The 27,758-nt window shown below is 34.1% G+C and overlaps 1 protein-coding gene across 3 annotated transcripts in view; it reads left to right on the top strand.

The window, feature by feature from the left end:
• Positions 1-222: 222 nt before the first annotated feature.
• RAB27B (RAB27B, member RAS oncogene family) overlaps positions 223-27,758 on the top strand; it is a 205,837-nt gene continuing 178,301 nt past the window's right edge. The window contains exons 1-2 of one of the 3 annotated variants that reach the window (XM_051969607.1): positions 223-382; positions 492-567. The gene's annotated coding sequence lies outside the window, so the exon portion shown is untranslated. The remainder of the gene's footprint in view (positions 383-491; positions 568-27,758) is intronic. The other 2 variants (XM_051969606.1, XM_051969605.1) reach the window with 2 other exon arrangements.

The raw sequence follows: 27,758 nt of genomic DNA, 5'->3' as shown, positions 1-27,758 counted from the left end.
AGTATAAGGAATAACGATGCACACCTATCAAATCCTGGGGATCACGACGGCTAATAGAGCTTTCATTCATCAGCCAATCTGAAAAGTGTAAGTTCTCTTTGCTGGAGAGGGCACTAGGACCCCCCAGATTCCTGGAAGCCACGGACTTGGCAAGGAGTCAGAGGCAGTAAGCTGCGGGCGCTGTTACACAAGGCTGAGAGGAAGCACAGCAGCGGCGGCCGCAGCAGAAGCAGCAGCAGCTGCTGCGGTGCTGGTGACAGCATCAGCATCAGCATCAGCATCAGCAGCATCACAGCAGTAGCAGCAGCAGCAAAGGCTGAAGCATCTGGCTGTCCTCTGTCACTGCCAGTGGAAAGGTATTTACTTACTCTTTAGCACTCAGGTTCGTAGTCTGAAAATTCCCTTCAGTGCTGGCTGAAAACTGATGCTCTGGAACGCTGGGTCTCTCACTGATGGGGTTCGTACCCGTATTTTGTTTTATGTTTCAACAGCTGATGGAAGCAACAGTGTCATAAAGAGATGGGCTAGTTATCTCCCAGCTGCCGAAATCGGGAGACATTTGGGGCTGTAAGTACAGAGTTCGCAGATCTCTGTAGAGCTATTTTTTCAATCGGCTGTGTACATTGCTCTGTTACATCTTTCGCGTTGAGAGCAAAAGGTTTAACATGTCATCTGCCTTTTATTTTTCTTCATCTGTACACAGAGAGAATTTAGACTCTTAGGAAAAAAAAAAAAACAAATCAAACCCAGCAACCCTAATTACAGGCCTGAAACTAACACTTTAAAGCAGCTGGGGTTGGCTTATGTAGCCTGTGGTCTTAGAAGTTGAATTTGCGGTGACTTTTGCTTCCTTCAGTACTAAAGAGAAAGATTTTTGGCTCGGTGCTGCAGGCTGCACTGGGCTGCCTTTTGCTTTCTCGGTTCTGTTTTCCAAGCTTCAGAGGTTGCTTTCTCTCTCTCTAATCTTTTCATTGGTGCAGAGTAAGAAGGTTTATTTATATTTTCTTTATTTCAGCCCAAACGCCCTTATCTATTAACAATATAATTACTTCACTGGCCCAAGGTGATTAAATAACACCTTGCTCCCTTCAAGTGGAAAGCATAGGAAGACAGCCATAGTTTGCTTTCTCTTGTACTGTATACTACCTGCTTACACCCAATGTTTCATTTAAAGCAGTTTAAAAGGTTAATAAAAATTAAATAATAGTCTGCACTCTGTCACTGTTCGGTGGTAGTGATTATGGGTAGTGTATATACAGCTCACCTATTTTTTTTAATAGAAAAAATAAAAATAATATTTGCCAACTAAAAGATTTAGGGAAATCTTACAATGATAATTTAAAATTCTACATTACTTATCTAAATTGATACAAATAAACTAAAGAAGTTAAGTTTTCAATAGGACCTTAGAGTAAGTGTCAATATATTCCTGAACATATTTTAATGACTCCAGCTCTGTCACTTATTCCTTTTGTAACCATGGGCTAATCATTTCACTTGCCTAGGCTTCTCCACCTGTGAAAATCAAGAAGTTGGACTAGATGACATCTAAAGTCCCTTTAACTCCAAATCTATTAACCCGTGATTTTGATTTCAAATGTTTTATGTTATGTTTAAGCACAGTAGATTAGTACACATTTGTGAGTTAATAAAATGGGAGAGCCCTAAACTAAGAGTCAGAAGACCCGCTCTCTAATTTGGACTGGCTACTTTATAACTGTAGGATCTTTAATAAATCATCTTCATATAGCCTTTTTGTGCCTCATTTTCATAATTTGTTAGAAAATGGAAATAAGAATTTGGGGGCACCTAGGTGACACAGTGGATAGATCACCTGTCCTGGAGTTGAAAAGATCTGAATTCAAATACAATCTCAAACACTTGACACTTACCAGCTGTGTGACTCTGGGCAAGTCACTTAACCCTGATTGCCTCACCAAAATAATAATAATAATACCTGCTTTCTTCTCAGGATCAAATGAAATCATCACTGACATGGGACTTTATAACTTATAAACCCCTGAACAGAGTAATGTATAAAGAATTATTGCAGAATCATGGAATCTTAGTTTTGGAAAGAAACTTAAAGATCATCTTCTATAACCTCCTTCCCATTCAGCAACCCTGTTCTATGCGATCCTGTTGCTACTATTATTACTTACTTAGATGAGTTGATGATTTTGTAATTGTTTCTAGCCATTCCTTTCTATCATTTGTATCTGTAAAGTAACATTCTTTTGGCCTTCAGGAAAGAAAACACCAAAAGCAAGTATAACAATGACATTTGCATAACAATTTGTAATTTATAAAGTGCCTTCACGAGTATTAGTAAGTCTTTATTAACAGTAGACATGATAAGTCATATTATCTCTATTCTAGAGATGAAGGAGACTAGGCTGAAAGTGATATCATGTGATATGAATTGCCTAAAGTCACATGGCCAGTAAATAACAGAGTTGAGTCTTGAACCCAGGTCTTCTGCTTCCATTGTTCTTTCCATTAAATCTCACTGTTCTTTAAGTAAGAGCTTGATTCTTTAAATCATAAATTATTTTTATTATTTGCTGAAGCAAATGTGACTTGCCCAGGTCACTTAGCTAGGAAGTGTTAAGTGTCTCAGACCAGATTTGAACTCAGGTCCTCCTGACTTCAGAGCTGGTGCTCCATACACTACGTCACCTAGATGTCCCTCATAAATAAATTTTAAAAAAATTCTTGCCAAGCATAACAGTTCTCAGCCCTTGTTACAATTCAATCATTGCTTGCTAGACATTGAGTCAGGAGGACCTGAATTCAACTTCAGTCTCTGACACGTAAGTAGCTATGTGACCAAGGGAAAGTTCTTTGACCTTAGTTTCATCATCTGTAAATGGGAAATAGATTTATGAATCTTTAATGAAATTAGTTTGCAAAATTTAAAATAGTATATTAGTGTCAGTAGTATTAAAAAAGTCAAGTGTACATAGTGAAGATAATAACTCTAGTCCCTGTTGGAGATCACCTTTGGAATTATAGATCAATCAACAAGCATTTATTAAGCATCTACTATATGTTAGGTATGTGATAGATGCTAGGAGACAAAAAGAGTTAAAAATCTCTAAGCTTTACACACATGTATGATTGTATCATAAAAAAAAATGAATGATAGCTTAGTATATTAGATCCAGGGCAAATGTCCCCTTCAAATGCCATAGAGAATGATGCAATTAAACTTACTACTAGGTGGCACTGTATTGCCAAGAGTGTTGGTCCTGGAGTCAGAAAGACTAATACTTCTTAATTCAAATCTGTTCTCAGACACTGTTTAATTGACTGGGAAGTCATTAAACCCTGTTTGCCTCAGTTCCCTCATTTGTAAAATGAGCTGAAAAAGGAAATGTCAAATCTCTCCAATATCTTTGCCAAGAAAACCTTAAATGGAGTCATGAAAAATTGGGTGTAACAAAAATATCTCTATAACAACAAACTTAGTCTATCTAAAACAATCGTGGTTTATTCTTTGAATTTAGTAGACTTGATAACTTAGACATAATAATAATTAAAATCCAACAAATTATATATTTGAAATGAGAGGCAATGTAGCATAGTGGAGAAACAGTTGGCCTCTGAACCAACAATACTTGAGTTTGAGTCTTGTATTTAATACATACTAGTTGTGTCACTGGAGAAATCTAAGACTACACATGGTAGAGAAGGTGTTGACTTTGGTTGAAGAAGTACCTCACTGGGACCTCCTACAGCAATGAAATCACAATTTCAGTCTCTATTCCTGTATCCTGAAAAGGCATGTATTATTCTTCACTGCCACTATGTAGTACAAAGCCAAATCAATTAACGTCTATTAATTATCTCTTATATGACATTTACTGGGCAAACAATAGATATTCAAAGATGAACGGGCTGTAACCCTCAAACTTACAACTACATACATAATCATATATAAAATACATTATGATAAGCAGGCAGGAGAGGACCAAAATATTGTGGGAAATTCAAGAAGGGCAAGGTCACTTATAACTAAAGAGATCAGAGGGAGATTCAGAGAGGAAGGTCTGAGTTGGGCCTTTCAGGAAAGATAAGGACAATATTCACAAAGACCCAGAAGCCAGACAAGACAAGGAAAGTTGGGGTGACAGATAACCCTTAAGTTAGTGTGAAAGAATATTTGAAAAAATAATTATGAAGTAAGATTGGAAAGGTAATTTAGTTCTAGATATAGAGGACTTTTAATAGCAGGTGAATGAATGAGTTTACGTTTTATGTGGTAAACACTAGGGAGCCATTAAGTGTTTGTGGTTTGTTTATGTCTGTCAACATAATTGGGTCATGTTCAGATTTATGCACTGGGTACATTACTGTGGCAGTAGTTTAAAAAGATTAGAAAAGGGCATGGCTAAAGTAAGGAGTGAGGAATGAGGGTCTAAACTAGACTGATATTAGGGGGAGTATAAAAGAAAATTCAGAAGTTATGCAGAGGAAGAATGAACAGAACTTGGCCACTAACTAAGTAATGCTGAGTGAAGACAGAAAAACACCAAAAATAATAGTGCATGTTTAATGCTTTAAGATTATGAAGCATTATATATCTATATCTATATCTATATATGAATACATATTATATGTGTATGTATATACATGCATGTATATAAGTATAATATTTTAAATAATCTCATTTATTGCTAACAACCATCTTGGGAGGTAAAGACTATTATTATTTTCATTTTATAATAAGGACACTGTGGCTTGTTCTGATTAAATGACTTGTTCAAGGTGACACAGTGTCTGAGGCTCAAACTTTCAACTCTGATTCTGGTATTTTATTTATTATGCTGCCAGCTGCACAGAAAGGATAATGTATAGTTTTTTAAGGCTGGCTGACTGACTGAATGGTGGTGCCATTGATAAAAATGGGGATATTAGGTTTTGGAGTGAAGAAGATTGATTCCATTTGGATATATTGAATTTCAGAAGATGGAAGAGCGTCTAAACAATTTATCATTCTTATATCCTGTTTCATTAAATTCTTTGCATAATTACATATAATGAATTTGAAAGGAATGAAAATGGGCACTCTTGGAAATCAAGAGCCTCTCACCTCTGGGAAGAAAGAACAAGAGCATCATTTCCAGCTCTTCCAAAATGGTCTTTTTAGAGGGATCCCTCACCTATGCTTACAGGATTGAGATAAATGAACTAATCTTCTAAATAGCTGGATATCAAAAACTCAACCTCTGTCCCTAAATAACTTTCCCCTCTTATTTAGGTCATTCATAGTTATGTGCCACTGGATAGATGGGAAAATTTTTCAGTGTGAACTGGTGATTCAGATTCAGAGTTTATTCATACTCTGAAAACCTTAGCCTGAATCCCATCATTCTTAGAATTAACATTTGAATTCAGCCAGGTTTTAGAATGTCTCTCATGTTAAAAAGTAATAAACAAACATGAAATATAAGCAGTTACACATATTTAATTTCTTAGATAAATTGCTTTTATTTTCTTTATTGTATTTACCATGAAAATCCAAAGTGATTGTTTTTGTCCTGCTCTGACAAGGACAGTTTAGTATAGGACCAAGTACACTTGCCCTAATATTCTCCCTAGATATTTATTGGGAAGGAAAGGGAATCAACATTTATATAATGACTATTATGTGCTAAGTACTGTGCTAAGTGTTTTTTATGTGTCATCTCATTCGAGCCCCACAATATCTCAGCAAGGTAGAGAGTATTATTATCCCTATTTTTTATATTTGAAGATGGTGATGGTAGACTGAATTATTCTATCAATTCAAGTATAACAACAGGGGAATTGAAATAAAATAAAATAAATAGTCTGGATTGGACTGCACCAAATCTTAGAATTCTTAGTTCTTTTCAGTCACTAGCCAATTTACCTTAGAGAAGTCATTTTTTCTAACCAAGTATCAGAAAAGGTGTATCACTTGGGGTATCAGAAAAATGAGAAGTAGAGAGGTGATTAGAGAAGAGAGAATAGAAGAGAAAGAAAGGATACAGGGAAGAGGACAGAGAAGGAGAGAAATACTCAATGTCTAACTAACACAGGGGACTCAAACTTTTTTTTTTTGTATCATGGAAAACTTCAGTAGTCTTATAAAGCTTATCAACCCTTTCTTAGAATAATGTTTAAGGCAGCTAGGTAGTTCAGGGAGCAGATCATAGAATCTGATGTTCAGATGTACTTCAGTCATTTAAAATCTCTCTGCCACAATTTTCTAATCTGGAAAGTGGAGATGACACTTACCTCTGTAGCACTATGTAAATGTTAACTTTTGTTATTTTCATTATTATTATTAAATGAATAAAACAAAATACAAATGATGGGGTGAAGGCACTTCAGCAAAAGACCATGTCTCTGGTAGCAACTGAGTACCTAAGTGAGCCCCAATGAGGAACAAGCCGACACTAGAATTATCTTGTATAGACAGGGCTATCCTGTACTGATGCCCACTGTTATCTTATAGACTTTGGAAGTTAAACTATAGATGTCAACTCTCAACTACATACAATATAATAAAAATGGGAAAGCAATGCCTCCCAGCTGAGTTATTGAGGCACACAATTAGCATAGTTATCATACCTTGCTTAGGATCTTTTCTCATAAAAGGTCCTACCTATCCTGTTGCTAAACATGAATTCATTAGAAATTTTGCCTGCTTTATGGCATTATAATAAAGCATTGTCTCTTGACCTGGAGATGGTTTGTACCTATGAATTCATTTTAGATGATTTTCCAACCTTTGTGACTTGTCATACTTCATCATGACTTGTTAGACTTTTTCACAAAAATTTACAAAAGAAAACAGTTATATCAAAATACAGTTATCAAAATATTAGAAAAAATTAATGAACTCTCAAAGAACCTCTGTTTTAATATCACTTTCAGTCCTCAAATTTTACCCTAATTATTTTTGTGAATAGCCAATTATCATTATATTTTTATGATAAAATAAATATATCTGTTACAATCTTTTGGCATTGTATTTTACTAAGGCAAAAAAATTAAGATTTAAGAAAAAGAATTTTCTCCAAATTATGCCCAAAGAATATATTACATTTTCCGAGAGAATAATGTAATCCTTTATCATTATAATCTGTTAAAGTGATGAATAGAGTATTACCGCTGACCTTCTGAATATATCTACAAATTCAGTCAAAGCAACTTTATAGAACTATTTTGATTCTGATACGTTTTCCTTCTTCTCTTCACCATTTCTGCCTCTCAAAAACCTAATATTCCTTCTAGTCTCACCTCGAGTACAATCTCCTAGGTGAAGTCTTTTCTGATTCCTGCCACAACTCCTCCCCAAGTTAGTAATGCTCCATCCCTTCTGAAATTATTTGATCTGAATTCCTCCTCCAAGATGAATATAACCACCTTAAAGTAGAGATTAAGCACTAGCTACTGCAAGGCTCTGTGCTAAACACAGCTGATACAAAAAAAGAGTTAAAAGATCTTCTCTGTCCTCAAGGAACTCTCAATTTAATGAGGGAAAAAACAAAGAAATATATACAAAATAGCACACAGTATGACTAGGAAATAACAAAAAGAAGGCATCAGAATTAAGAGGTTGGGAAAGACTTCCTGCAGAAGATGGGATTTTAGTAGGGATTTGAAGGAAGTTAGGGAAGCCAAGCGGCAGAGATGAAGAGGGAGAGCATTTTAATTGTGGAGAACAGGAAAAAATGTCCAGAATTGTGAGATAGATTGTTCTATTCATAGAACAGCCAGGAGATCATTTTTACTGGATTGAAGAGTGTATAGTGGGGAATGAGGTATAAGAGGACTGAAAAGACAGGGGGAAGGAGAGAATGTAATGAAGGGATATGGATGCCCAACAAAGGATTTTGCATTGATCTTGGAGAGAGCCATAGGAGTTTTGGGGATTGGAAAGGTGGACATGGTCAGACCTTTGTTTTTTGGGGGGAAATAACTTTGGCATCTGAATGAAGATTGTAGGGAGAGGTTTGAAGCAGGCAAACTCATCATCAGGTCATTGCAATAATCTATTTATGAGTTGATCAGGACCTCAATAAGGATGGTGAAATGGTTGTATTGGAGAGATGTTGCAAAGGTGAAACAGACTTTGACAACAGATTGGGTATGGGTAGGGTAGAGTGAGAAAGAGTGAGAAGAAGAAGGTCACTGTGAACCCGAGGGACTTAAAGAATGAAATTACTTGCCTTTGACAAAAATAGAAAGGTGGGGGAAGTGTTTAGGAGGAAAGAGGAGTTCAATTTGGGACATGATGAGTTTAAGATCTTCTTAGACATTTGACTAGAAATGTCAGAAAGGCAATTGAAAAATAAGACTGGTGATCAGCAGAGAGGTTAGTATTAGCCAGCTAGATTCAAGAATCATCAGCATAGTGGTTGTAATTAAATTCATGGAGCCTGATGAGATCACCAAGTGAATGGTATAGAGGGAGAAGAAAAGAAGGCTCCTGACAGATCCCTGTGGCACACCTACTGTGAGAGGATGTGATCTGGATAAGGATTCAACAAAAGAGACTGAGACAGATTGAGTAGGAGCAGTCATGTAGGTAGGAGAAGAATGGTATCTAGAAAATCTAGAGAGCCTAGTAGCAACCATTCATTAATCATATCCACACATCATTTTATCATTTCAGTCCCCTTAGAGAATTCAGCCACACTTGATGACTTGAATTCATCGAAAACAGCTATATCCTCTCTTATTGTCTTATTTTGTTTTGCAATTCCAAGTTAACCACTTCTGTTCCATACTTTTTATCCTGCAACTTATTATTTTGATCAAGAAAAAAGAAAAGAGAAAAGAAAAACATCTTAGTTCCCATGATTCCAGAGGTCTACCTTTTTCAAATATTTCTTGATATCACATTTTTTTACCCTCTATTGGGTTAGGCTCCTCTCTGCTTCCTCAGAATTTAGAAGATTTTCTTCTATTTTCCTCTTGAAGCATTTCTACTGTTCTTTCCAAGAATAATTCATCATCTCTGGTAAATGGGAAAATAAATAAACCTTTTGCCTCACCACACAAGGAGACTGACCCATATTTTATACCTATGTAGGACTGGGGAAGTAATGGGGTTAGGAAAAATACAAATATGGAGCAATCTCATTGGGTTGCTAGGATATTCCCCTCACTATTCAGACTTGCTGTATTTCTACAATTTTTTTTAACTTCTTGCTCTAGCCAGGTTTTGTTAAATGGCAGGGAAACTCTTGTTTGAACTTTTCCCAGTCCTTTAAAAAATTGTCTGTATCTGTTTTCTTAGATGTTTTTGATGTAAAATTAATAGATTATTGCTGACATCCTGCCATCTGCCAAGTCTTCTAAAAAATGCAGTCTCCAGATATTTTTCTACTTCCATTATGATAGTAAATAGCGAGTATATATATATATATATATGTATGTATGTATATGTGTGTGTGTATTTATATATTCCTGTGATGTTTAGAAAATACTTTACATATATTGTTTCTGTGAGATAGGTGTTATTATCATCTCCATTTTACAGATAAAGAAACTGAGGCTGATAAGAGTTAAGTGCCTTGTGCAGAGTCTCACTGCTGGTAAATGGCTAAGGTCAGATTTGAATTGAGCTATTATTGATTCCAAGTCCAGAATTCTATTCACTATGCCACCAAGGTAACTTACCTTTCCTTTAGCTTTCCTTCTTTCACTTGCTGGCAGATACAGCTGATTATATCTTGCCTCTGCTGGGTCACCATCTTTATCAATGCATTTAAAACTAAATTTTTTTTCTTCCCAAATTATCTTCCTCTTGCAATATTTTTTTCAGTGACACCATCCTTTTCAAGTTAACTCTGCTTGAAACCTTAATCATTCTCTTCTTTGCTGCCACATAGAAAGACTTGTCAATTCTTTCACTATGCTCACCTCATTCTTTCCCTTCCCAGTACCACTACTTTACTTAAGGTCCTTATCACTTTCAGACTAGCTTATTATTTGAACATACTAACTAGATTACTTGCCTCTAGCCAATGCATCATGCACACCATCACCAGGTTAAACTTCTTAAAACACCATTTTTGTCAGGTTAATTCCAGGCTTAAAAAGTAAAACAAAACAAAAAAAACTATAATAATACCATGAATAGCCTCCAACTGCCTAAAAAATGACAATCATGTAAGACACAATCTTACCCCATGTAAACCTTTTCAATCTCTTTATTTGATAATATTATCAACATTGGGCTTCTGGATCATTCCATTTATATATTCATGGTTATGACATTGAAAAGACAACTCTTTAAAAATCCCAATTTTTATATCAAAATTAGGTTTTGAAAATACTTGCTCAATTAAATCACATTTTTGCTGTATTCTAACATTTTTTCAATAGTGTTTTATTTTTCCAGATACATGTAAAAGTAATTTTTAACATTCATTTTTGTAAGACTTTGTGTTTTAAATTTTTCTCTTTCCCTCCCTTACCATCTTCCTCAAGACAACAAATAATATTATATATGTTAAATATGTACAATTCTAAACATATTTCCATATTTGTCATGTTGTGCAAAAGAAATTAGATCAAAAGGGAAAAAACATGAGAAAACAAACAAACAAACAAATAAAAAAGGTGAAAATATTATGTTTCAAACCATATTCATTCTCTATAGTTCTATCTCTGGATGCTGATGGCATTTTCTATCCCAAGTCTATTAGAATTGTCTTGAATAATCACTTTATTGAGAAGAGCCAAGTCCATCATAGTTGATCATCACATAATCTTGTTGAGCATCACATAATGTTCTCTTGTCTCTGCTCAATTCACTCAACATCAGTTTGTTTAAGTCTTTTCAAGCTTTTCTGAAATCATCTTTCTCATCATTTCTTATAGAATGATAATATTCCATTTCATTCATATATCATAACTGATTTAGCCATTCCACAGCAGATAGATATCCACTTAATTTCCAGTTTCTTGCCAGTACAAAAAGGGCTCTACAAACATTTTTGCATATGTGGATCCTTTCCCCTTTTTTATGATCTCTTTGGGATATAAACCCACTGGTGACATTGCTGGATCAAAGGATATGCAGTTTTCTTGTTCTTTTGTCATAGTTCCAAATTGCTCTCCAGAATGGTTAAATCATTTCACAACTCCACCAACAATTGTATTAGTGTCACAGTTTTCCCACATCCCCTCCAACATTTATCATTATCTTTTCCTGTCATCTTAGTCAATCTGAGAGTTGTGAAGTGATACCTTAGAGATATCTTAATTGCATGAAATCATATTTCTTAACTGAATAATAAAACAAAGTCTTGAACTCTTTACTCCATTTAGTTTTTTTCTCATTTTTCCTAAAACACATCTTATGCTGTACTTCCTGGATACTTTTTATCATGCCTGGAATGCTTTTTAAAATTTCTTTCTACCCATCTATTGACTAATATTTTTCAAGACTTATCTTCAAACTTTCTTCCTCTATTAAGACTTGCCAGATTACACCAGTCCCATAAAGTCATATATCCTTTCTCTGCACTCCTATAACATATAATATTTCTATCAATGATTCAGTAATTAATCAAATAAAGTTTTGTGGCAGCTTGGGCATTGTTTTATCCAATTATTTATCTGTATTTATTTTTTAACACAACTAGATCATAAGCTTCTTCATGTCAGGAATCTAATTTCATAGTCTTCAGCACAATGTCTTTCAAATAGCATTTATTTGCTGATTGCCTAATTGACTGTCCTTTCAAATAGCCTTCTATAAGACAAAGCAAAATTACATGTTTAAAGGGATGAATGATGATACTAATACCACTGATTCAGATCATCCATATCCGACCATGCAATAACTCTTCCAAATAGCAAATTTCTACTTGGGTCTGGGATTCTGGAGTTCTCTTCCATTTCCTTCAACATTTGTGACTTTTTGACACTTTAGAGATTAAGTAGTTTAATTCATCCACAGAAGGAGATAGCAGAAGTCTATTTATCTGTTCATCTTTTCTCTCCATCTCTTCTGATTCTCTCTAAAGTGAAATTATGCATATGAGATTTTGGTGGGTGAGCTTTAGGGACAGAAGGCTGTTAAGATTTGATTTTTCCTTAATCACATGATCCAATTATTATTATTTTAAAAAATCTCCATTCCTCAGTTAGAATCGACAAAGGCAAGGGGCTATGAGAAATACAGGAAACAATGAAATCACAATGAGAAAAAAAAAGAAAAGTCTCATTTTAAGGTATTATTATTTCACTTGAATGCATGTGTAACAAACCATTAAAAACATTGTATTTGAGTATTGTTTGAAGTGTGTAGATTTTAAAAATTTAAATAAAAATTTAGTAATAATAAACTGCAAAATATAAATTGAAGCATATGGTGAAGTTTTTTTTTTAAGAGATAGGAGGTAGATGCTCAGTCTTGTCTAGTTTCTAAAATGATTCTTTATATTCACAAAGAAAGCTTAGTAACCTTATTCTGAACTTTGATGACCCCAAGCTATAAAATTACATTTTTTTCTCCCTTTCCCCCTCTTCTTTATCTTTTTCTTCTCTTCTCTCTCCCTTTTCTTTCTCCCCATTCTTTCTACACATACATACACATATATAAACACAAATCATTATATGACTTTTATCATGTGAAATTCTAAAATCTTCTTATTTTTATCCTTCCCTATATCCCATTTTCCCTATAAGAGAAAATCTGGAGCCAACATTGAGATCACTCAGTAGAAGGAAACTACTTATAAGCAACTCAAGGGAAAATTCCTTGATGGAAGCTGACACATTGTTCAATTCTTTGTCCACTGTAGCTCATGCACTGAAGCTAACTTTAGCAAAATCAATAGAGTTTTTTTTTTTTAAAGAAAGATTGCACCTATGACTCCAAGGTCTGGGCTGGTTATGCTATGGTTTAAAACAATTTATATTTATATACTTGAGCTTAATAATTGTAGAATAAAAGGATGAATGTTTCCTCAAACTAATGCTGCCAATGGCCAATTTTTAGTCTTGAATTTCAAGAAAAAGTGCATTTACCAGTGTCACTAACTTCTGTTCCTATAAATTACATTTGATATTCATTTATCAAGCATTTATTAACATTCTACTAGTTTATAGTACTGTGATAGATGCTAAGGATATAAAGTCAACAACAAAATATTCCCTGCCCTCAAGAAGTTTACATGTACTAATGATTTTTTTTTGCATTTTTGCCAGCAAATTGAACCCTGAAAACATTTTCCAAAATGCAGTTATCCCAGAAAAATAACATTCATTGGTCCTAAATGATGGTATATATATTTTGCAATCTCATCCCATCATTTTTGTTATAGGTATCCATACTTCCTTTTCTTATTCTTATCATATTTGATGAAGAGAATATAAGCTTTATGCCATAAATAATTCCAAAAGTTCTATAGTTTCTCAAATTTCCATGAATACAATGCAGAACCAACCCCCCCCCAAAAAAAAAAAGAAAAACAAGATTGGATATTAGGAGAGGCAAAACAATTATTTTGATTAAGCTCCCTAATTTCAACTAGATTTGATGTGATCATTTTTAAACTCTGGGAATCTAACTCCATTTGTATTTTTATGCTTGAGAAGTACACATAACCATCCTTGAAATTGTTATATGGTACACTATGCTTTATATAAGAAATTGTTATTGCACATATATAGGATATATGATAGAAATATATGTTAACAAGGACAACTAAGTAGTGCACTGTATAGAGTATTAGGGAGTTAAGACCTGAGTTCAAATTTGGCCTCATCCACTTCCCAGCTGTGTAACCCTGGGTAAGTCACTTAACCCTGTTTGCCTCAGTTTCCTCATCTATAAAATGAACTAGAGAAGGAAAAGGCAAACCACTCCAGGATTTTTGCCAGGAAAACCCCAAATGGGGTCATAAAAAGTCAGCATGACTGGAAATGACTGAACAACAACTTTGTAATACCACTTTCCCAAAAATGATATGAATTCTTTCAATGGCAAATATATTTTCTTTTGAGAAAAGGAAAAAAAAGATTCTGCTTTATGAATTGATAATATAAATCTTATAACACTTATGACAATGGTGACTTTCAGTCCTCTTGTCAAGTCATCTATCTGAAAAGCAAATAGGTACATTAAAGAGCAATTGCCCAGTAATCATTTAAGAAAGGCTTCTCTACTTTAATTGGAATTCTTGAGTTGCTTTTGCTATAGATGGACTGCCTTGAATTTTTTTTAAATATGAGCAGTTCCCTTTTAATACTTTTTGTCAATAATGCCTCATCTAGAAAAATCTTTCTGTGAATATGCTAATTATCTTTCCTATTATCTCATTATTGGACCCAATCATCAGTGTCTTTCATAAGATGAGAGACTTCCAACATTACTTGTTTTAACACACATACACACAATATACAATACACATATACACACACACATACACATATACTACACATACAATTATATGACTGTAACAATTTTAAGAATTAAAATGTGTTTTTCTAGCAGGAAAATAAAAATACTGCAATCAATAGAGACCTCTAAACCAGGATTCATTTACAATAGGTTGCGTGACCTTGGGAAAATCTGTACTCCAGACAGCTCTCTAAAATCTAAGCTGCAGGGAAAGTGCTGACTTGTATTGATCACCAGGAACTCCTTACACAAAAGAAATCATAGATTTGATTCTAAAAAATTCAATCCTCAAATCCACCAATCTACCTTCCAGAAAAAAAAAGAAATAGATTTGATCCCCCCCAAAAAAAAACCCTCAATCCCCAAATCTACCAATCTATCTTCCGGGGTGGGGGGGGGAGAAGAGAAGTATATATATATATATATATATATATATATATATATATACATACATATATATATATAGTAGTTTTGAATACACTACAGAAGAAAGTGGGTGGGGGCCAGAGTAAGAAGGCCTTTTTTAATCAGCAAATTTCACTGGTGTCCTTGCACTAATAAATCATTTCTTAATTGGAGTTCTTAAAGACATTAGAGATATTTGTGCCAAATTTAAAAAAAAAAGGTAAATAGTCAATTTTCCCTCTTCAACACCCAGGTAACTCTATTCATTCTCACTTCTTATAACACATATAAAAGTCAATTAATAAAATATCTAAATAGACTCAATACTATTTGTCAAGATATGGTTCAATTTGTATCTTTTTTCTTCTTTGGTAAAAAGTGGTTTGTTTTTGGTTTGGTTTGGTTTGCTGAGGCAATTCGGGTTAAGTGACTCGCCTAGGGTCACACAGCTAGGAAGTATTAAGTATCTGAGACCAGATTTGAACTCCTGATTTCATGGCTGGTGCTCTATCCACTGTGCCACCTAGCTACCCTAGAAAGTTATTTATATACGAATCATTGACCAATTGCTCTTCTGATGTGAGAATAGTAAACAGCCATATTACTGGCTCATGGCAATTATCCTTTAAGATTAATTTTACACAGATATAATTTTATTTGGCCTTTAAATGATTCTGTAGTATTTTTTAAGTGCTAGAGTAAATCAAAGCAAGTAATTACATATCTATCTAGTCAAGATTTCTGAATATATTAAAGCATAAGAGGAAAAAGACCATTAAATTATTTTGATTATGATAGTCCATATATAACATTTTAAGATTTACAAAGAATATTACATATGTGATGTCATTTAGTACTCAAACAACTTTGTGAGTTACAGGCTATTTTATGGACAAGGAAATTAAAACTAATAGATCTCACAATCCAATTTGCAGTGGAAAGAATACTGATTATAGCACTATCAAAAGGTCTGAATTTAAGGCCTTATGAATTTAGTGATTTGGATAAGTCATTATATTTATTTGGATCTTAGATTTTTCATCTATAAAATTAGAGGAATGAAGAGATGACCTCAAAAATCTCTTCCAGTTTTGACATTCTGTAAAATAACTAACATTATTCAAAACATGTAAATGTCAAGTGAGTGACCAATAATAGCTACAGAGGGACTAGATGTATAGGACAGCTAGGTGTCATAGAGAATAGACTCATCTTCCTGAGTTCAAATCTGTCCTCAGACACTTCCTGGTTATGTCACTCGGCAAGTCACTTAACCCTCTTTGCCTCAGTTTCCTCATTTGTAAAATGAGATGGAAAAAGAAATGGCAAGTCATTCCAGGATCTCTGCTAAGAAAATCCCCAAAGGGGTCACAGAGAGTTGAACCACTATGGAAAAAATGATATAATAATAAAGTGCTACAAAAGCCATAACTGAGTTTTTCTTATAAATCACATTCTATTCTACATAAACATGAGATTAACATGACTCCTAGAAGATTTTGATTTGGGGAATGTTTTACTTCTTTGTTTTTTGTTTGTTTGTTTGTTTGTTTGTTTGTTTTTTTTTGTTGTTGTTGTTTGTTTTTTGTTTTTGGTTTTTTTTGCCATCAACTTGCTGGTTGAATAGTTGTTGCCCTTCATTTTTGAAAGCATCAAAATGACATTTTTAAGTTAAGAGTTAAACATGTTTGACTGTGGCTGGTCAGACCAATATGATCTCTGAATCTTTGTCACAAGTCTGACACAAATGGTATATATGAACATTTGGGTTTAATGGGAAAAAGACTTAATCTGCTGCAACTATAGGCTTCCTACTTCACTCTATTGAATGACACTACCCAAATTTATATCTTATTTCAGCCCTTTGTACTGATTGCTCTGTCTTGAACTTGTATCTTAGATATATACACAAGGGAAAGTTAAGACTATATTATGTGAACATTTTGGAAATAGATCAAACTTTTTAAAAAATGAAGATAATTGGGAAAGTGTGGACTCAGTGAAATGTAGCACCTGTGAATTAGTGGGAAAGGGAGAAAACCTATTTTCATATTTAAAAAGACATTTGTTTTGTTTTGTTTTGCTGAGGTAATTGGGATTAAGTGATTTACCCAGAGTCACACAGCTAGGAAGTACTAAGAGTCTGAGGTCACATTTGAACTCAGGTCATCCTGACTTCAGGGCTGGTGGTCACACCAACTAGGTGCTCCTAGGATACATTTGTTTAAAAAGGCCAGGGTCTCTTTTTTCCTTCACAACCACAAATGATCTAGCTTTAAATTAAATATTTTCATTATCTTTAATATTTTCTAATTGATGTATTTTATCCTCCCCATGTGGCCATGTGGGGCCTATCTTAGAAAATAAGCACAAACAAACCCATGTGATTGAAGAGGAAGTCAGCAATGAATAACATTTCTCTCTTTCTCTCTCTCTTGATGTATTGGCTATATGGGACATGTTCTGTTTCCAATCACAAGTCAACCTTCATTTCTGAGTCATGTCACTATTCCAAAGCAAAACAAATTGGATTTGGTCATTTAAGTGATCCCTTAGGAATATAAAAAACACCACATTTGATCAGGCTTTGGGCCATCTATCTCTTTTTCTGTCTCTCACACAGCCTTGTGGAATTTTTCTGCTAATAGATATTAGAGAAGGCAGTGTTATGTAGTGATGAGAATTTAGGTAGAAAAGATAGACCTAATAGGTCCCTATTCTACCATCTTGGAAGTCATATGACCTCACTCTGGGTCTCTACTCATCTATAAGTGAAGGACTGGAGAATGATTTCTAAAGTCCCTTCCAGTTCTAAAATGTGTGTGGTTGTCTTCTAAAGTACAATATACTAAGAATACATAGTACATATATTTTTTTTCTATAGTTGATATGCCAAATAATTAGTGTGAGCTCAACTCATTTCAATTGAACTAACATTTTTTAAAGAGTCTATTATTATGAAACATTGTGCTGAGTGATGGGAGATTGCCTTGTTTTATTGTATAGATCTTGCAGTCTAATAGGGAAATAGCACACATACAGCAGCATAGTACATAGAGAGCATGAGCCTGAAATCAGAAAGACCTGAGTATCTAGTTTTAGACAATTAGTAGCTGTGTTACCTTGTACAAGTCACTAACTTCAGTTAGCCTCAGTTTCCTCAACTGTAAAATGAAGATAATAACAGCATTTATTTCATAGGGTTGTTGTGAGAATCAAATGAGATAATATTGGTAAACTCCTTAGCACACTGTCTGACACAAAATAGATATTATATAATTGCTAACTATTGCTATCATGATCATTATCTATAATAAAAACTTGATAAGAACATGTGTTCAAAAACCAGTAATTAGTATAATTTGACCAGAACATCCTGTAGAATACATGGTAGGGGAAAGTTAAAGATTAAAATGGCTTGAGATTGTAGTGGACCTTGAGTGACAGTTAAGTAATCCAAACTTTGCTCTATAGGCAATGAACCATTTAAGGATTTTTGAGCAGAAGAGTGATATAATGAAATCTGTATAAATGAAAGATTATCATAATAGTACTGGTAAAGATGTTTTGGAGAAGGAGGAGAAAAGATTTGCTAGGAAGACCTACAAGGATGCTATTGAACAATACAGACAGTCTTTGTCAGGATGCAGGCAGTAGGGACAGAAATGAAGAGATGGATATAAAATTTTTTGCTGATAAAAAATTGAGAAGACTTAGTAAATATAGAAAACTACTATTATTCTGATTTTTCTTTCCCAATTTTCCTTAATAATTGTTACCTATGGTATGCTCACTAACCAACTGTGGATATACACCAAGACTCACTTCTGAGCTTCATCTCTCTTCTCTCTGTACTCTCATTTGGGTATCTTATCATCTATTATCATAATTGTCACCTTTAGGCATATGGTTCTCAGATCTATCTATGTATCCATCCATCTGTGTAACTATCTATTATGTAACTCTTTCTCTAACATCTATCTATGTTCCTTTCAATCTATCTATTGGTCTTCCTTTCTATCTTTCCATATATCTTTGTTTCCATCTGTCTTTCTATCAATCTTTCTATGTATGTATGTATTTATGTATCCATCTATGTATTTCTCTAATCATCTTTGTAACTATGTATGTAACTTTCTATCTACTGATCTTTCTTTTCATTTATCTATCAATCTTTCTATAAAATTATCTTTCAATCTATTTATCTATGTATATCTTTCTATCAGTCTCTTTTCATTTGTCTTTATCTCTCTATCTATCCAGTTTTATCTACCTAACTTCTTTCAAGATTTAGTTCAGATGCCATCTTTCATAAGAGATGTACTACTTCAACTGTTAATACTTTCCTCTCTCTGTTTCATTTTCTATCCATATCTGCTTCCAATATTTCTTAATTTCTTTCACATCTCAGATAAAATCTTACCTTCTGCAAAAAAAAAATCTTAGTTCTTTCCCTTTAAGATTATCCCCAATTTATCTTGTATTTACCCTATTTGTGCATAGCCGTTTTTATTTTGCCTTTTCCCTTAGAAGAGGCTCCTTAAGAGCAGGAATTGTTCTTTGTTTGTTTGTTTTTGTATCTCTAGCACTAGCACCATTCCTGGCACATAGTAGGTGCTTAATAAATGGTTTATCCCTCTATGTCTCTTAGGCATAACTATTAATATACATGATGTCTTCCATAATAGAATGAAAAGTCTTTAAGGACAGGAAATAGTTTTGCTTTTTCTTTGTATCTCCAAGATTAGCAAAGTGTTTTTTACAAAGCAAGTGCTTAGTGAATGCTTATTGATTGATGTTGTATTACTTCAGCCATAGGCTTGTCATTTGTCTTGTCAGCATTAGTACTGCCATTTGATATAATCTAGGTTTATCTTTTAGGTAATCCACATGATTGGGTAGTATTTGTGAAAGACAATCTTGTTGAGGTTCTTCTTACAGGAATGCTATTTTATTCTATTTCTTAAATATTTTGAAATTGATAAAAGGTAGGCTTTCTATACCTTTCAGCATAGTTCCATCTCATTTTTGAGAGAGGTATTTCATTTAGAATTCCAAAAAAATTGAAAATGTACTTTTCCCCTCCTATTTTAATGTTTAGCAATTTGTAGTGTCAGTGTGATATATGGTGTGACACTCATGTGGGATTTGCCTTAAGGAACTGTCCAGTCAGTTTCTAATTTCTAGTTTTATGTAGCTATTTGGAGACTAGTAGCTGAAAATTTGAACTTCTTCAGTTCAATGCTTTTATTCAAATAAAGGGTAAGACTATATATGTTTCCACTTTTGGAAAGTTGAAAGTTGGGATGGAGATTGGGGGATGAGGGCAAAGCAAGACTATTTCAAATTATAAAGGATTATAATATATTATACATATATAATTATAAAAAGGATTCATTTTATCGACAAGGAAACTGATACCCAGAGAATTTTAATGATTTTGGATTGGTTTCCAGGTCCTCCAGAACTGGCACTATTTCCTTCCTATGCCCTAAGGGATGCACAGGAGGGAAGAGGTTAGGAAACTGCTGAAAAGATTTCATTAAATCTTGGACTGTCATTTATGAGGCATATCCTGGTTGCAATCTAATTATTTAGTAAGACTCGTTTTTAGAGTTGACACTGAAAGCCAAATAATATACTCTTTATCATAGCCCCTTCATGAAATGATGTCATCATTCAAGGTATTTAAAACTAAGAAAGATACTATTTTGACTATAATACCTTAAGTATATTGTTATCTAAAGTAGAAGAGCAAGCTCTCAGGGTCCCTATGATATATATTATACATATACATATATAGACACATAAATGTGATGTATATGCCATATACATATGAAGACACACGTGTAAACTTTGATGTACATGGGGCTATGTATGGAGCATGAATGCATATGTGTATATACATAAAGGGGAAAAATGTAAAGACCCTAGGGATGCTGAATGACTTCCTCCTGGCACTATAAAATGGGAAATCTAGGCATTTTGCTGTATGAAAGCTGCTGCTGCAGGCACAGGTATGTTTCAGCAGAAAAGTTAATGAAGCATTTCATGTGAGAAAGAGAGAAAGAGAAAGTATGTGTGTGTGTGTGTGAGAGAAAGAGAGAGAGATGACAAAAAGGAAAAATGGATCTTGAATTGCCTTTTTTCTAATTAGGACACATCACCATGAGCAAATTCTCCTGAGCCAATTGTTCTTAAAGGTGAATTAATCACAATCAGGAAGCTGTGCACCACAGGGGACATAGGCTCCCAAGAAAGACACATGATAAACTGTTCTATGACTCAGAGTATGAAGTACAGAGAATTGGGGTCTCTCCTATTCATGCAATTAATTTTATAGCTAAAATACCTAGATGCAATTTCCTTCTTCCCTGCAGCCAACATCCATGGATGGTTCAAACAATGGGATCGACAAAGTCATAACAATATCATTCCTTTGTAACTTTGGCGGCCTTTATTGATTAGGCTGATCCCCCGTCTTCCTTGCCCCCATAATAGGTTTACCTTATTTTTTTTATTTCCACTAATATAAAATTTTATTTACATTTCCCTGCATATACAAAAGAAATTGCCCAGCATCATTCTGAGATCTAGAGGTAAATGAACCAGTTTGAGAATAACCACTTCCTGTGAGAATAAATATATCCTGTGGTATGTGTTTCTTGAGTTTAAAACAGAACAGATGAAGTCTCCAGAGAGAGAAATCCTGAAAAATATATGGGAGGGGCAGCTAGGTGGCGCAGTGGATAGAGCATCACCTCTGAAATCAGGAGAACCTGAGTTCAAATCTAATCTCAGACACTTAACACTTCCTGGCTGTGTGACCCTGGACAAGTCACTTAACCCCAATGCCTCAGGGGAAAGAAAAAAGAAAAGAATATGGGAAATAAAGTGTGGAAAAGAATTGAGGAAAGGAATTCCCAGTGTGAAAACTCCCTTCACCATTGAAAATGTGAAATGTATATTATTTGCCTCAGGCCTTGAAGAGCTCAGATCATTTGCCCAAGGTCTCAGAGGCAGTATTTGTCAGAGGCATCTGACTCCAAGTGTTCTATCTTCTATACTAGGTTGCTTAGTTGAAATTCAAGCCTGAAATAATAGGGTTGTATAATATTTATGTTATGAATTTTTTTTAAAATAGTAACCAGAAGTACCAGGATTTCTTCAGCTTACACCAAATGAAATACAAAGAGGAGAGTAAGAGCTTACTTATTTTCTTTCTTTGTAATCCTTAGTTCCAGGACCAAAAACTCTGACCTGATATTGCTCACTGTCTATAGCACTCATTTTCAATTGTTTATGAATCACTTTGTGATATTTCATATTTTTATATTCACTCAATTCAAATCTTGTATTGTTGTTGAATGCTTGGTGTGTTTTTGTCATGTGTCCCTAACTAGACTCTAAGTTCCTTGAAGTCACACTGTTATACTTCTTTTCATCCCATAAAGCAATTAGTGTCAGACTTAGATAGTGAGAGGATATTAAGTAAATATTTGTATTTGATTTAATTTAACTAATATCACTTAGTAATATGTTTGCTCCCCAAATTATGAAACTAGGGAGTAGATTAGATAAGGTCCCTTCAGATATTGAGGTTCTATGATTCTAGAGCAAAGATGAGCCATCAGGAAACAGACTTCTGGTTCATATCCTCTATACCTGACAGAACTGTTGCCAGTTTAGTTGTTCAAGTACTTTGGAATTATGATACCAATGGATGGATTCTTTGATGAACTAATGCTCAGAAAACTGTTCAATTCCCTGCAACTGAAATGCTCTCCTGTATCTCTCTCTGTTGTCATCTATAATTTCTTTCGAATTTCAAATGTCACATTATGTAGAAGGCCTTTCCCTGTCCTGCCTTCCCTATTAATGTTACCTTTCATCTATTCTGTATATGTCCATGCTTATTTATGAATTTGTCTCCTCTACTGGAATGTACTCTTTAGAAACTTTTTGCCCGTCTTTGTATTCTCAATGCTTGGCACCATGACTGGCATATAATAAATACTTATTATAGCTTGTATCAATTAAAGTCACATTGTGACTCATCAAGGTCTTGGAGTGACATTAGATTTTTGAAAGGTGTTTATTTATAATTCAGTTCTAATCAGATATTATCAATTGAAAATTGATAATATTATCAATAGGACAGGCCAGAGACAGCTGAGGAGCTGCCTCTTATTATGAAAAGTTTCTCACTAGGGGATGAATTTTTTTTTTGTATACAACAATTAATGAGACCATTTGTAAATGCCTACTGTGCACCAGAAGGGGTGCATGAGTTTTTCAGGAAGACTAGAACTTCTGGTATGATGACCTACTGTTCATCCACCTTTGGTGTTTACCTCCCAACTATCACCTGTGACTCCAAGAAGAAGTAGCATACACAAGATCAGTACTCCTATAAAACCATCGTAGCAGATAAGCTAGACCAGGCTGATGGTAACTGACAGACCTGCAACCCGTCAATGAATTATAGAGGTGTCTTCCCCAAGAATATGAAGACTTCCCTGGTAGAATGGGAAAATGAGAATACTTTATTGCATTATCCTTGAAGGTGGCTGATGAAGGCACTGTGAAAGATCTAGTACTTGATCAGACCTCAAAGAAATCAAATCATCCATTGCATCCAGGGTCATGAATGACTTTTGTCTTATCACTGAATTTTGATGGCTTTTAAAGGGGAGTCATACACCAAAAAGAGAACAGAAATTTGAGGAGAGAGAAATGCAGAGAGTGTGTGGGGGGATGACCATTAATGGAATTTGATTCTTTGGAGGTATGTGCCCAGCCCCTCCTGAGAAACTGAACAGATGAAGAAGAGCAAGCCAAAGAATTCTTGGATCAAGCGAAAGAATTCTTGGTCTCCAAATCAAGTTGTCTGATCAAATAGAAATTGGAATCAAGGAGCAGAAAAAAAGACAGAATGTCCACAATGTGGAGGAAAAGAACTGGACCTCACCATTCCCTAATACTATATGTTAGTTGGACCATAAGATGAGAGTGACTCTCAAATGTTTTTTCTTTGTCTCCACCAAGGTTATGATAATAAATCTGGAAGCCTACAAGTCCATAGGAAGCTGGTGTTCAAAGCAGAAAAGAGCTGATTGGTTCTAATAACCTTTAGTCATTTCCTATTGAGAGAGTCTTATCCAATGTATTATTATAAATTAGGAGGACTATCTATGTCCTGGAGAGGAAGAAGATGACTGCAGAGGGCAGGTAAGTTGTCTTCATTGTTCATGGATTGGGTATGAGTTAATTGCAAGCTGTTTTTTAGTCAAGTTAAATAGAGCTTGTCCTATATTTAATGCTTTGTTGTTGTTTTTTCTCCTAGGCAGAATGCTCTATTTGGAATCTAAAATTATTTTCCCCTCCCTTCTAATATATTTTTTTGTAGTAACCTAGACAATCTTCTGGTATTAGAGGGTAGGAGAAATAGAGGAATGGCACAGAAAAAATTTGTTAGAAATCTCTTCTACCTCATGATTGAACCAGTCTGTTGAAACCCAGAGGTTCAGTTCTGTGCAATGAGTTACATTTTATAAGGATATAATAAAATATATAATATATAATATAATATAATATATATAATATAATATAATAATAAAATATATAAAAATATAATATAATAAAAATAAAGGATATAATAAAGACCTTATCAATGGTCCTCGTAAAGTAGTACTTAGAATGTTGGTGTACCTGATGCATCAGCATTTCTTAAATAAGATGGTAGTTAGGAGAAACAGTAGTTGAAAAACAGGATTTGGTGTTAGGAAAACCTGAATCTGAATCCTGCTTGAAACACTTACTAGCTATGTGACCCAGGCAAGTTGCTGTGTATCTCTGTGCTTAAAATTCTTCATCTTCATCTGATAAAATGGGGAAAATAATAGTACCCAGGGTTGTTGTGAAGATTGAGTCAATATTTGTACAGTGCTTTGAAAATCATAAGGAGTTATAAAAATACTAGCTATGATTGTTGTTTCTTTTGTTGTTTTTTTTGTTGTTGTTACCTCAAACTCCATGCCTTATCCACCTTTGTCCTATTAAATAAAGATCTGGATTTTAGGAGCGATCTCTTCTCAACTGATTCCTGAATGAGCAATTATTTCATTTTACTTAGATAAGAAATTAGTTTGTGATTAGGTTTATTTAAAAACAGGGTTTTTAAACTTCCATAAGACAATCTTCCAGTTTTGCTCTAGGGTTGGACAAAGAATGAAATAAGCATTATAGCAAATAGTATCTGGCAAGCAGTACTCTTTAATGAGAATATGGACCTGTTCAATAAAATCATAATGATAGCTTTTTTAGTATTACTATGTCTGCATGAAATGGGACCCACTATAGCCCAATATGCTCTATGTATTTTCTAATTTCCCCCAAATTATCTAATGAGAAACATATATAATTTAACCCCTCCTTGTCTATGTAGAAGAGTTCTTAGAAGATCTTAAAGGAATGGCATTTTTTTTCTAGGATTTCCCCAAACATAATCCTGTTAGAGTATTGTAAAACTTCAGATTGGTAGTTATATATCTATCCAAGGGAAAGACATTTAGATACTTATCAACTCCTTTATCTAACCAAGCCAGGAAGATATAAAAGTTCTTCAAAGCTTAATATAATTCCATGACAACTTTTTTCAATTTAACTTAATTTTTTATTATTATAGCTTTTTATTTACAAAACATAAGCATGGGTAATTTTTCAACTTTGACCCTTGCAAAACCTTCTGTTCCCACTTTTCCCCTCCTTCCCCCCAACTCCTCCCCTAGATGGCAGGAAGTCCCATACATGTTAAATATGTTAAAGTATATGTTAAATATAATATATGTATACATATTTATACAGTTATCTTGCTGCACAAGAGAAATTAGATCTAGAAAGAAGGTAAAAAAAAAACCTGAGAAGGAAAACAAAAATGCAAGCAAATGGTAACAGAAAGAGTAAAAATGCTATGTTGTGATCCACTCTCATTTCCCATAGTTCTCTCTCTGGGTGTAGCTGATTCTCTTCATTACTGACCAATTGGAACAATTTGAATCGTCTCATTGTTGAAGAGAGCTACTCATGACAACTTTATAAGCCTATGTAGAGCAGTGCATTAAACTATAGTGTCATCAATTATGATTTTTTAAAAATTTCCAATAATTGTTTTTGAACAAATTATATTTTTTGCTTTGAGCCTTTAGTCATGAACAGATTTCTCATTTTTAACTCACTAATGTCCATGTTCGAGAATTTGCATCAGAGACTGGCTTATTTTCAACAGCATTGTGATCTTAAGCTAAAAATATATATGACTCATGATATATTTTCATTTAGCTCAAATACCAGTTCCTACCATTGGCCATTTATTCTGATTAACCTTTTGTCCATTTGTATTCAAAAAGAAGAATGTTTCCCACTGATTTTCTGTCTTTGAAGTTGATGATCCCCTTCAGAATGATTCAATGACTTAAAACTGGAATGGAAATGTTTCCCATTCACTTCACTGGCATAATAATCAATGATTTTTTTTTTTTTTGTAAAGGCAAATGTTCTGATGAAGAATGATATGTAAAGGTGAAAATAGTCTCCAAAATCTCCGAAGGGCTCTTAATTACACCAGAGGGCCATTGTATATTTCACTTTTATTCCTTTTTAAATTAAATAATCTATTATGCACTTATTTTAGAATAATAAGGACAAAATAGTGATATACATACAATTATTTACTTTAAGAACAAATGTTGATACATTATGCAGCTAGGTGGCAGAAGAGATAGAGTTCTCCATTTAGAGCCAGAAAGACTTGACTTCATAGCTTTCCTCAGACACTAGTTGTAGGACCCTAGACAAGTAATTTAAGATCTCTCAAGCTCAGTTTCCTCACCCATAATATTAATATAATATTAATAATTAATAATATGAATACATTAATAAATAATAATGATGTTTTATTATTAACAACAACAAAATATTAATATTACTAATAGCCTTTACCTCACAAGGTTGTTGTATTAAATGACATTATAGATGTAATATTCTTTGTAAATCTTAAAGTGACATATAAGGACTCCTATAATGAGAATGATAAATATGCCAAAAAGATTGGCTCTTAAACTTGCTTCTTTCTTCCTCACTCTGCCACTCCTCTTAGTCTCCATTTCCTTCCATTCTTTTCCTATAGTTTCTTGTGTATTTGTGAATGCATTTTCTACTTTTGATTCAGTATTCCATCAAATTCCATTAAGAAGGTATATAATAAAGAGAAGAAAGTTAGACTATATGGGTATGCTGCAATATCGGGGAGCAGGGCTTACTCAGCTTCCCTGTGGTTATTCTGTTCAAATGATAAGATTCCCATTAGCTCATTGTCCTTCCCTCCTCTTTATACTTTTATATTGTCGAGATGGGCAGGTATATTCTTTAAATGTATCTTTACTTTATGTTACTAGATCTTTCCCAGTTCCTGAAATTTCCAGATTTTTTTTTCCTATTTCTCATTTTCTGTTCTTTTACATTAAAAGGTTGTAGTTTATTCATCCATTCATTCATAGAAGAAGAATAGTGGCAAAAAAGGCTGGGCTTGGAGTCAAGGAGAACTGGGTTCACAGTTTGTAACAAATACTGGTTGGGTAATCATGAACACACTTAAGCTCTCAGTGTGTCAAGTGACACTAAAACTGTTAGCTATCTAAAGAAATGCCTGTCCTGCCCTAGTAAAGGCAGTGTCTCCTGGGAGGTTACTAAATTGATAACTTTATAAGTATGGACCAAAAGCAAGAAATTATAGAATGCTGGCTATTATCCAGTTCTTTGAAATTAGATGAATTCTGCTTTATGTAATATGTGATTGAATAGACTGCTTTGTTCTCCACTGAAGCAGGAATTTCCTAATTGCTTTTCCATTTTCACACCACTGTTTCTCACACAGGTTCCTAAATTCATAAACTGA

Source organism: Antechinus flavipes, chromosome 1 (assembly GCF_016432865.1).
Source record: "Antechinus flavipes isolate AdamAnt ecotype Samford, QLD, Australia chromosome 1, AdamAnt_v2, whole genome shotgun sequence".
NCBI classification, from domain to species: Eukaryota; Metazoa; Chordata; class Mammalia; order Dasyuromorphia; family Dasyuridae; genus Antechinus; species Antechinus flavipes.
Note: the sequence above shows the minus strand (reverse complement) of the source record. Positions and strands in the feature narration are given on the sequence as shown.